At 41.9% G+C, this 11042-nt stretch overlaps 1 pseudogene; it reads right to left on the reverse strand.

Moving 5' to 3' along the window:
- Positions 1-526: 526 nt before the first annotated feature.
- Positions 527-7689, reverse strand: LOC115154681 (syntaxin-5-like; annotated as a pseudogene).
- Between the last annotated feature and the right edge of the window lie 3353 nt (positions 7690-11042).

Genomic DNA, 11042 nt, shown 5'->3' on the forward strand with positions numbered 1-11042 from the left:
TCATTGTACCTGTACACAGCCAATCTGTAAATAGCACACCCAACTACCTCATCCCCATATTATTACTTATCCTCTTGCTCTTTTGCACCCCAGTATCTCTACTTGCACATCATCGTCTGCACATCTATCACTCCAGTGTTAATGCTAAATTGTAATTATTTCGCCTCTATGGCCTATTTATTGCCTTACCTCCCTACTCTTCTACATTTGCACACACTGTACATAGATTTTTCTATTGTGTTATTGACTGTAAGTTTGTTTATGTGTAACTCTGTGTTGTTGTATGTGTCACACTGCTTTGCTTTATCTTGGCCAGGTTGCAGTTGTAAATGAGAACTTGTTCTCAACGGGCCTACCTGGTTAAATAAATGGTGAAATAAAAATAAAATACATTTTTGATTTTGATTTGAAAACAAAAAAAAGAGTTTAGATCCAACTGCAATAGTCTTCTATCCTGCCATCATCATCGTCATCTTCATCTATTTACTCCATACAATGGAGGATAATAATAATATTTTTCATCTCCTTTCTACCTACCATACAGCTATTATTAACATAACTGCATCCTGACACATATAGAATTGTTTGTTAGTAGTGGTCTTTCCTTTAAAAAACAAGAAGAGGAAGTGTGAAAAACAAAGGAGAAACAAAGAGGGAACACCACCCATCCAGCTACTCCTCTGTTTCCCACATATCCTCTCTATTTCATCTCTTTCCTCCCCACTCTACTCTCCTCCAGCACAATTCCTCCCCTTCTCATCCTCCTTCCTATCATTCTTAGCCCAAGTGCCTCCTGGTCCTCAGGCAAAGAAGACCACAAAGACGAAGAAGAATACTATGAGGATGAGGAAGATTTTGACCATGAGCCAGTGGTTGGATGAGGCAGACTGAAAGTACATGAGGATCTCTGAATGTGCCATATCTACGTTGAGCTGGCTGTCCTCCACGTGGGCATCAATTCCGCAGGAAAGAGGATGGGAAAAGGGGAGGACGATGAGTGTCAGAGGTTCCACTAGCCTGCTTACCACTGCACACCCCATCTGATCACAGTTAGATATGTGATCTCAACAAAACACCGGAACAACTATGTCATATCAGGGACAAAGCATCTCTACCAGCAGCTTGATAATCTCTGTCTATCTTTCCATTTCTTCCTCACCTCTGCACAGTCTCTTCCTGCTCCTTCACCATGTGGGCCAGCTGTTGGAATATAGAGCCCAGCTCTCGATGGTGCTCTCTATGTTCTGCATGGTGTCTGAACGGCTCCGGATGTACGAGTCCTGTACAACACACGCCACAAGAGTTAGACCACTTAGCATGCATGAATGCCAATAATTTAGCAACAACCAGTATTATTGATTTACACATGAATCCAGGAACAAGTCAATAAAAGCGTTTGTATTTAAAGCGGACAGTGTGTCAAGCTTTAAATGTAATTGTTATTATTGTCACCATCCCTTTAACGCCACAGTCAAGAGGAGCTGAGGTAATACCTGTTCATTGATGAGCTGCAGCTGTTGACTGGCGCGGAATTCCATATCTACAGAGACCTCAGCTGTCTTTTTAGAGTCATCCTGAATGAACAATGAGTTACCTACAAGAGAGAGTAGTAAGTCAGGCTGTACTGTTTCCTGTTGTTTTGTACATTAGAGCTGATACGAGTTTTTCCTCACTGAAGTTGCTGGCGTGGAGATGGGAGGAGGATGCTGGAGCATGAGAAAACTAGAAGAGATCAGTTTTCTGCTCTTTGAGGTTCTACAAAGGGAAAAGAGTGTGGGGGCGAGAAGAAAATCAATGTTAAAACCGTTTATGAACCAACAAATATACTGTGGGGTCCAAAAGTATTGACATCCTTATAAAACAACAAGCTGTTTAACAACTAATGTGTTTTCTCAAAAAGGTAGGGGTTTTCATTTCAACGTCAAACCCACCACTTGTGTATGTGGCCAAAGAGCTTTATTTTCATGTCATCTGACCATAGCACCGGTTCCAATCCAAGTGCCAATGCCGTTTAGAAAACTCCAGGCGTTTACATTTGTTAGATGACATGAAAATAGAGCTCTTTGGCCATATACACCAGTGGTGGGTTTGGTATTTAAATGAGAATGCATGAGCAGAAAATAACACCATATCTACTGTGAGATATGGTGGGGGATCTTTGATGTTATGGGGCTATTTTATTTCCACTGGTCCTGGGGCCTTTGTTAAGGTCAACGGCATCATGAACTTTACCTAGTACCAGGACATTTTAGCCAGAAACCTGGTTCTCTCAGCCAGGAGGCTGAAACTTGGCCGCAAGTGGCTCTTCCAGTAAGACAACAACCCCAAGCTTAGATCAAAATCTACATTTTGCAATGGCCATCTCAGTCACCGAACTTGAAACACATTGAAAATGTGTGGTTTGAATTGAAGAGGGCAGTCCATAAGCACAGACGAAGGAGATCAAGGATCTGGAAAGATTCTGTATGGAGGAATGGTCTAAGATCCCTCCCAATGTGTTCTCCAATATCATAAAACATTAGAGAAAAAGTATCAGTGCAATTATCCTCGCAAGGTGAGGTATTGAAAGGTACTGAAAACGGGGGTGTCAATAATTTTGACCCCTTCCTTTTTGAGATAAAAATTATTACTTCTTTCTCTGAGCAATTGTACTAGTTTAAAAGAATAACATTTCCCTTCTTTTTTTTTGCATACAAAATACAGGTAACTGCGAAAACTAAAGTAAACTCCAACATAGTGCCTTAATAGGGCGTTGGCCACCACGAGCCAGAACAGCTTCAATACACCCAGGCATAAATTCTACAAGCGTCTGGAACTCTATAGGAGGGAGGCGCCATAAATTCCATAATTTGGTGTTTTGTGATGGTGTTGTAAAATGCTGTCTCAGGCATTGCACCAGAATCTCCCATAAGTGTTTAATTGGGTTGAGACCTGGCTACTGAGACGACTACGGAATACGGTGTACATTGTTTTCATGCTCAGCAAACCATTCAGTGACCACTCGTGCCCTGTGGATAGGTCATTTTCATTTTATGGGGGCATAGCCATAGTAGTCTAAATAATGGCCTGCCCAGCATTATTATACACGACCCTAAGCATGATGGGATGTTAATTGCTTAATTAACTTAACACCCGTGTGTTTCCTTTATTTTGGCAGTTACCTGTAGCTCAGTATTTCATTTTTTAATTTTATACAGTCATTTTCGCTGATCTTTCTCAAGGGTGTAAATAATTTCGTACCCCACTGTAAATCGAAACTAGTCTGGCCAAAAGATTTACTGTGAAAAGAGGTGTGTGTGTCAGCATGCCTTACCTCAGTCCTGACCTCCAGCATGGACTTAAAGTCATTTGACATTGATGCCAGTTTTGACTAGAACAGAAAAAGGCTGTTAGAAAAGGAACGCTACATGTAAAAGTCGACATTGGATAAAACCAGTGGCCTATCAGAATGCCAGAGCATGGAAGTTACCTGGAGGGAGACAATGATGGTGTTGGAATGTGTCTGTAGATGTTTGCCATTCTGACTTTGTCTGGAGCGCACAAGGCCCTGCAGCTGTGCTATCTGTTTATTCAAACTGTTTATGTCCTGTACAAAGAAAACAAAAATAGACAGTTTACTTTTACATCTCAAAAGGCATTTAATAAAGTGTGCGTGAATAGCATTCTGTAAATACAGTGCCTTCGGAAAGTATTCAGACCCCTTGATTTTTTCCCACATTTTGATACGTTACAGCCTTACACTAAAATGGATTAAATAAATAAAAATCCTCATCAATCTACACACAATAATGACAAAGTGAAAATTGTTTTTTAGAAATGTAAGCAAATGTATTGAAAATAAAAACAGAAATACCTTATTTACATAAGTATTCAGTACCTTTGCTATGAGACTCGAAATTGAGCTCAGGTGCATCCTGTTTCCATCCTTGAGATGTTTATACAACTTGATTGGAGTCCACCTGTGGTAAATTCAATTGATCGGACAAGAATTGGAAAGGCACAAACCTGTCTTATAAAGGTCCCACAGTTTACAGTGCATGTCAGAGCAAAAACCAAGCCGTGAGGTCGAAGGAATTGTCCATAGAGCTTCAAGACAGGATTGTATCGAGGCACAGATCTGGGGAAGAGTACCAAAAGATGTCTGCAGCATTGAAGGTCCCCAAGAACACAGTGGCCTCCATCATTCTTAAATGGAAGAAGTTTGGAACCACCTAGACTCTTTCTATAGTCTGGCCAAACTGAACAATCGGGGGAGAAGGGCCTTGGTCAGGGAGGTGACCAAGAACCCGATGGTCACTCTGACAGAGCTCCAGAGTTCCTCTGTGGAGATGGGAGAGCCAGAAGGACAACCATCTCTGCAGCACTCCACCAATCAGGCCTTTATGATAGAGTGGCCAGACGGAAGCCACTCCTCAGTAAAACACATGACAGCCTGCTTGGAGTTTGCCAAAAAGCACCTGAAGGACTCTTAGACCATGAGAAACAAGATTCTCTGGTCTGATGAAACCAAGATTGAACTCTTTGGCCTGAATGCCAAGCGTCACGTCTGGAGGAAACCTGGCACCATCCCTACCGTGAATCATGGTGGTGGCAGCATCATGCTGTTTGGATGTTTTTCAGCAGCAGGAACTGACAGACTAGTCAGGATTGATGGGAAAGATGAACAGAGCAAAGTACAGAGAGATCCTTGATGAAAACCTGCTCCAAAGCACTCAGGACCTCAGACTGGGGCGAAGGTTTACCTCCCAACAGGACGACGACCCTAAGCACACACCCAAGACAACGCAGGAGTGGCTTCGGGACAAGTCTCTGAATGTCCTTGAGTGGTCCAGCCAGAGCCCGGACTTGAACCCGATCGAACATCTCTGGAGAGACCTGAAAATAGCTGTGCAGCGACACTCCCCATGAAACCTGACAGAGCTTGAGAGGATCTGCAGAGAAGAATGGTAGAAACTCTCCAAATACAGGTGTGCCAAGCTTGTAGCATCATACCCAAGAAGACTCAAGGCTGTAATTACTGTCAAAGGTGCTTCAACAAAGTCCTGAGTAAAGGGTCTTAATACTTATGTAAATGTGATAGTTTTTTATTTGTAATACATTTGCAAAAATGTCAACCTGTTTTTGCTTTGTCATTATGGGGTATCGTGTGGAGATTGATGAGGGGAAAAAACAATTAAATACATTTTAGAATAAGGCTGTAACGTAACAAAATGTGGAAAAAGAGAAGGGGTCTGAATACTTTCTGAATACACTGTATAAACACTGTAGTATAACATTGCATAACGACGGATTCTAATACAGTCCTATGTCTCTCCTCACCTGTTTAACGATGTAGGTTAACTCCTCAACCTCCACAGCTTTGTCATCAAAGAGGGATTTCCTTTTGGCAACTAGGAAAGATAAGAATCAGTAAGTTACATATCCATAACCATATTGTGGACACTAATTACATTCAACAACAACAAAAAATCCCTTTAAAAAGGTTGCTTCCTTACGTATTGTGAGTTTTTCTAGTTTGGAAAAAGTGTTACTCAAGTCCTTCCCAATCCTCCTGTTAAATAGAAATAAACAAACAGTTGAGTAGGCTATATGGATACTGATAGACGGGCTGTATATAAAAAGATGTATCTGTTCTCATAATTAATTTGTGTTTATAACACAGTGTAATGCTACTAACTTTGCCATGAGGGTAAAGTCACTGTGTTGTCTGATTGCACTGAGGGCTGGCTTACTGGAATGGACCCCATCCTGGAGAAAACGGAACCTCAATCAACATTGATCAGTGAAATTAAACTGGGTGGTATGCAATTGTAAAGTACATCCACACACATTGTAGGGAAGCTAGAGAATGATTTGATTCTCAACATTTGATAGCAGTTCCGAACATACATACAGTCGTGGCCAAAGGTTTTGAGAATGACACATTCATTTTCACAAAGTCTGCTGCCTCAGTTTGTATGATGGCAATTTGCATATACTCCAGAATGTTATGAAGAGTGATCAGATGAATAGCAATTAATTGCAAAGTCCCTCTTTGCCATGCAAATGAACTGAATCCCCCAAAAACATTTACACTGCATTTCAGCCCTGCCACAAAAGGACCAGCTGACATCATGTCAGTGATTCTCTCGTTAACACAGGTGTGAGAGCTGACTAGGACAAGGCTGGAGATCATTCTGTCATGCTGATTGAGTTCAAATAACAGACTGGAAGCTTCAAAAGGAGGGTGGTGCTTGGAACCATTGTTCTTCCTCTGTCAACCATGGTTACCTGCAAGGAAACACGTGCCGTCATCATTGCTTTGCACAAAAAGGGCTTCACAAACAAGGACATTGCTGCCAGTAAGATTGCACCTAAATCAACCATTTATCAGGTCATCAAGAACTTCAAGGAGAGCGGTTCAATTGTTGTGAAGAAGGCTTCAGGGCACCCAAGAAAGTCCAGCAAGTGCCAGGACTGTCTCCTAAAGTTGATTCAGCTGCGGGATTGGGGCATCACCAGTACAGAGCTTGCTCAGGAATGGCAGCAGGCAGGTCTGAGTGCATCTGCAAAAACAGTGAGGCGAAGACTTTTGGAGGATGGCCTGGTGTCAATCAGGGAAGCAAAGAAGCCACTTCTCTCCAGGAAAAACATCAGGGACAGACTGATATTCTGCAAAAGGTACAGGGATTGGACTGCTGACGACTGGGGTAAAGTCATTTTCTCTGATGAATCCCCTTTCCGATTGTTTGGGGCACCCGGAAAAAAGCTTGTCCGGAGAAGACAAGGTGAGCGCTACCATCAGTCCTGTGTCATGCCAACAGTAAAATATCCTGAGAACATTCATGTGTGGGGTTGCTTCTCAGCCAAGGGAGTGGGCTCACTCACAATTTTGCCTAAGAACACAGACATGAATAAAGAATGGTACCAACACATCCTCCAAGAACAACTTCTCCCAACCAGTTTGGTGACGAACAATGCTTTTTCCAGCATGATGGAGCACCTTGCCATAAGGCAAAAGTGATAACTAAGTGGCTTGGGGAACAAAACATGGATATTTTGGGTCCATGGCCAGGAAACTCCCCAGGCCTTAATCCCATTGATAACTTGTGGTCAATCCTCAAGAGTTGGGTGGACAAACAAACACCCACAAATTCTGACAAACTCCAAGCATTGATTATGCAAGAATGGGCTGCCATCAGTCAGAATGTGGCCCAGAAGTTAATTGACAGCATGCCAGGGCGGATTGCAGAGGTCTTGAAATAGAAGGGTCAACACTGCAAATATTGACTCTTTGCATCAACTTCATGTAATTGTCAATAAAAGCCATTGACACTTATGAATTGCTTGTAATTGTACTTCAGTATTCCATAGTAACATCTGACAAAAAAAAGTCACTGAAGCAGCAAACTTTGTGAAAATTTATATTTGTGTCATTCTCAAAACTTTTGGCCACGACTGTACATGGCCTTTCTATGTTGCTCATTTGACTCACCTGTCTCGCCTGTAGTGACCTGCAGACTGACTGGAACTCGTTGGTGCGGTCCCTGCCAGACATGTTGCTTATGTCCACCATGGGTCAGGTGGAGGTGGACTGGGCGCTGTGAGTTGTGGGTCCTGTGGCTGGATCAGCAGTGACTGGGTCTAGGCAAGCCCTAAATACACCCCTTTCTGGCTGTTCCTAGGACCGTGGCAACGACGCGTGTTGGATGCTCAGATACATCACCTTTTGGAGAAAACAGAGTCTCACTTCAGACATCAGTACAGCACTCGGGCCGAACTCCCTGCCATCCAGAACCTCTATATCAGGCGGGGTCAGAGGAAGGCCCTAAAAATTGTCAATGACTCCAGCCACCCAAGCCATAGACTGTTCTATCTGCTACCTCACAGCGAGCGGTAACGGAGCGCCAAGTCTGTGACCAAAAGGCTCCTGAACAGCTTCTACCGCCAAGCCATTAGGCTGCTGAACAGTTCATCAAATGGCTACCAGGACTATTTACATTGACCACCTTTATTCAGCTGATGTAAGAAGGGCTATATAAATAAATTTGATTTGATATTATTTATTTATCTTAACTGTTTTGCACTGACTCTCTTGCAATGGGTCTATGCACACCCACTCGACTCTACCCAAACCCTCACACATACTAAACTGACTCCAACACACACACACACGTTGATGCCACACACACTGCTGGTGCCACTCTATTTATTATATATCCTGACTGCCTACTCACTTTTACCCCTAGCCATAAGTACATACGGTATTACCTCAACTTCCCTGTACCCCTGAACATTGACTCTGTACTGGTACTCTTTGTATATAGCCTCATTGTTTTTGTGTTACCATTTCCTTTCTTATTTAGCAAATATGTCTTCATTTTTAACTCTACACTGTTAGAAATGGGCCTGTGAGTAAGCATTTCACTGTACTTCAAGTCAACATCTGTTGTATTTGACCCATGTGATCGCTACAATTTTATTTTGGTTTGATTCACCTGACTCCAGTAAGAATTGTGTTAAATGTTTCCATCAAAAACACTTGTAGAACCAAGATGACAAGTACATCAAACTGTCCCAGGAAGCACTGCATCTGAAATGAGACAGTAGCTGCTAGCTAGGCTGTCAACAAGGAGACCGTTTCACTTGTGTTGTTGAGGATAGAATAAAGCCACCCCAAACAACTATATACAGACACTCAGCAAATAAATAAAAATTAATGTTCTTCTTTAAGAACGTTCTGTGTTTGAGTGGTACAATCAATACATGCTAGACTAGTCTACAACAGTGTTGCCCAACCCTGGTCCTGGAGTACCCCCCAACAGTACACATTTTTATTGTAACCTTGGACAAGCACACCTGATTCAACCTGTCAACTAATCACCAAGCCCTCAATTAGTTGAATGAGGTGTGTTTGTCAAGGGCTACTACGAAACTGTGTACTGTTGGGAGTACTCCAAGACTATTCTCGAAGAGTGACTTATTTCCTAAAAGATAAAATAACAGAATAGTCAATGACAAAGTGAGAACCAATGTGCGAAGTAAGTGACTGTAAAAGTTATCCAGGCCCCCACCAAATCCTGATTCCCAGAATAAGGATAAAGTACTGTTACATAATGTGCCTGACATGCAAATAGCTAGAATGTCCCATAGCTTTATGCAATCATTAGGGTCAGGGTTATTAACCAAGTCAACCAAGAATCAGCTGGTAAATGTAAGTCTAAAAAGATCTACAAAACCCAGTAATGCAAAATAGAACAATCCAATGATGTAAAATCCAGATTACAACTTGTTGATTGACCTAATACTAGTTGAGGTACTAGCTGTCTATCCATTGAAGGCAGAGCACATGCTTGTTAGTTAATATAATGATTGGGGGCGTCAAGTAGCCTAGAGGTTAGAGCGTTGGACTAGTAACCAACGACATCAATATTCATAAATTGTAATATTCTCCTAGATGTATCTAGCTAACAGAAGATGGAATGGCTCTGTGTGGGTGGTGAGTGAATGGCAATATTCGCAAAACAAGCCTGCTGCTAGTTACCAAAACTGAATTAGCCTAGCTAGCTAGCTACTAGGTTAGGTAACAATTGAACGTTAGCTACTGTAGTAGGTAGCGTTACAGTAAAAACATTGGCACCACAAAAACGGTCTGGATACATAACTAAGCATGTGTTATACGGGTATCTTTTCGAACCATAGTGAGGTTTCAATACCAACAATATCTTACCGGTAAGTATATGGCTCGCTACTTATTTATCATTTTTATTTGATCACTCCACCAAATACAGTATAATACGAAGATAGGCTAAAACTGCTTCTCCAATATAATACCGCGTTCATAACAAATGGGAACTCGGAAATCTCCGACTTCAGTGCGTTCAAAACAATTAGTTTATTTTCACAGTTCCCATCTCCGACTGGGAAAATCGATTTTAACCGTGATCCAACTCAGGAACTCTATCTGGAGCTCCGACCTGAAGATCACCGACGTCATGATTTTACCTCGTATCTTTCCGAATACCCAGTTGTTTTGAGGGCGGCATTTTACCACAGATGGCACAATGAGACAGATATTTCACCGGATGTATAAATGTGAAGCATCCGCTTGGTGTTTCCACTCACTATCAAATATGGTAGTGAGAGGAAGCCCAGTGGTTGGCAGTGGGAGAAGATGGATTTTGGCCGACATTCTGCACATTTTCTCATCGATGAAACATTTGATCTCAATACAGTTCTGTTATTAAAAGTAAAATATGTTATGAACAGAGTGGACTAGGTTTTGTAAACTTTACTCTTTGCCACAGTTTTTAAAAAATCGCGTAGTTTAGAAGGATTGCACAGGCGAAGTTAGGTAATGCATACGCGCACTTCAGAGTAGGCGTTCCAGAGTAGGATCTTGCTAGCTCGTGTTTGGCTCTGCCCACCTCCTTGCTTGTTCTGCCCACTGTGACTAATTTGTTCCCATTGGAAACGACAGGCTAAAGTTTGTCTTGGATTAGTTATAAAGAGCCCAAATACAGTGCAGAGAATAGTCATGTGAATTCAGCCTAAATATATTCAAGGGATCAAATAATCTGTTCTGGATATTTTCTTTTCACATTGTCAAATGGTGGATCTTACCAGGACAGTGCAAGCAAAAACAATTCTAAGACTGTCAAAGACTGCACATGTAAAGTGTTGGTCCCATGTTTCATGAGCTGAAATAAAAGATCCCAGAAATGTTCCATATGCAGATGTTTATTTCTTTCAAATTTTTTGCACAAATGTGTTTACATCCCTGTTTGCGAGCATTTCTCCATTGCCAAGATAATACATCCACCTGACAGGTGTGGCATATCTAGAAGCTGATTAAACAGCATGATCATTACACAGGTGCACTTTGTGCTGGGGACAATAAAAGGCCACTCTAAAATATGCAGTTTTGTCACAACGCCACAGATGTCAAGTTGAGGGAGCATGGAATTGGCATGCTGACTGCAGGAATGTCCACCAGAATCATTGCCAGAGAATTGAATGTTAAGTTCTCTACCATAAGCCGCTTCCAACGTTATTTTAGAGGC

This window comes from Salmo trutta, chromosome 19 (assembly GCF_901001165.1).
Source record: "Salmo trutta chromosome 19, fSalTru1.1, whole genome shotgun sequence".
Lineage (NCBI taxonomy): Eukaryota > Metazoa > Chordata > Actinopteri > Salmoniformes > Salmonidae > Salmo > Salmo trutta.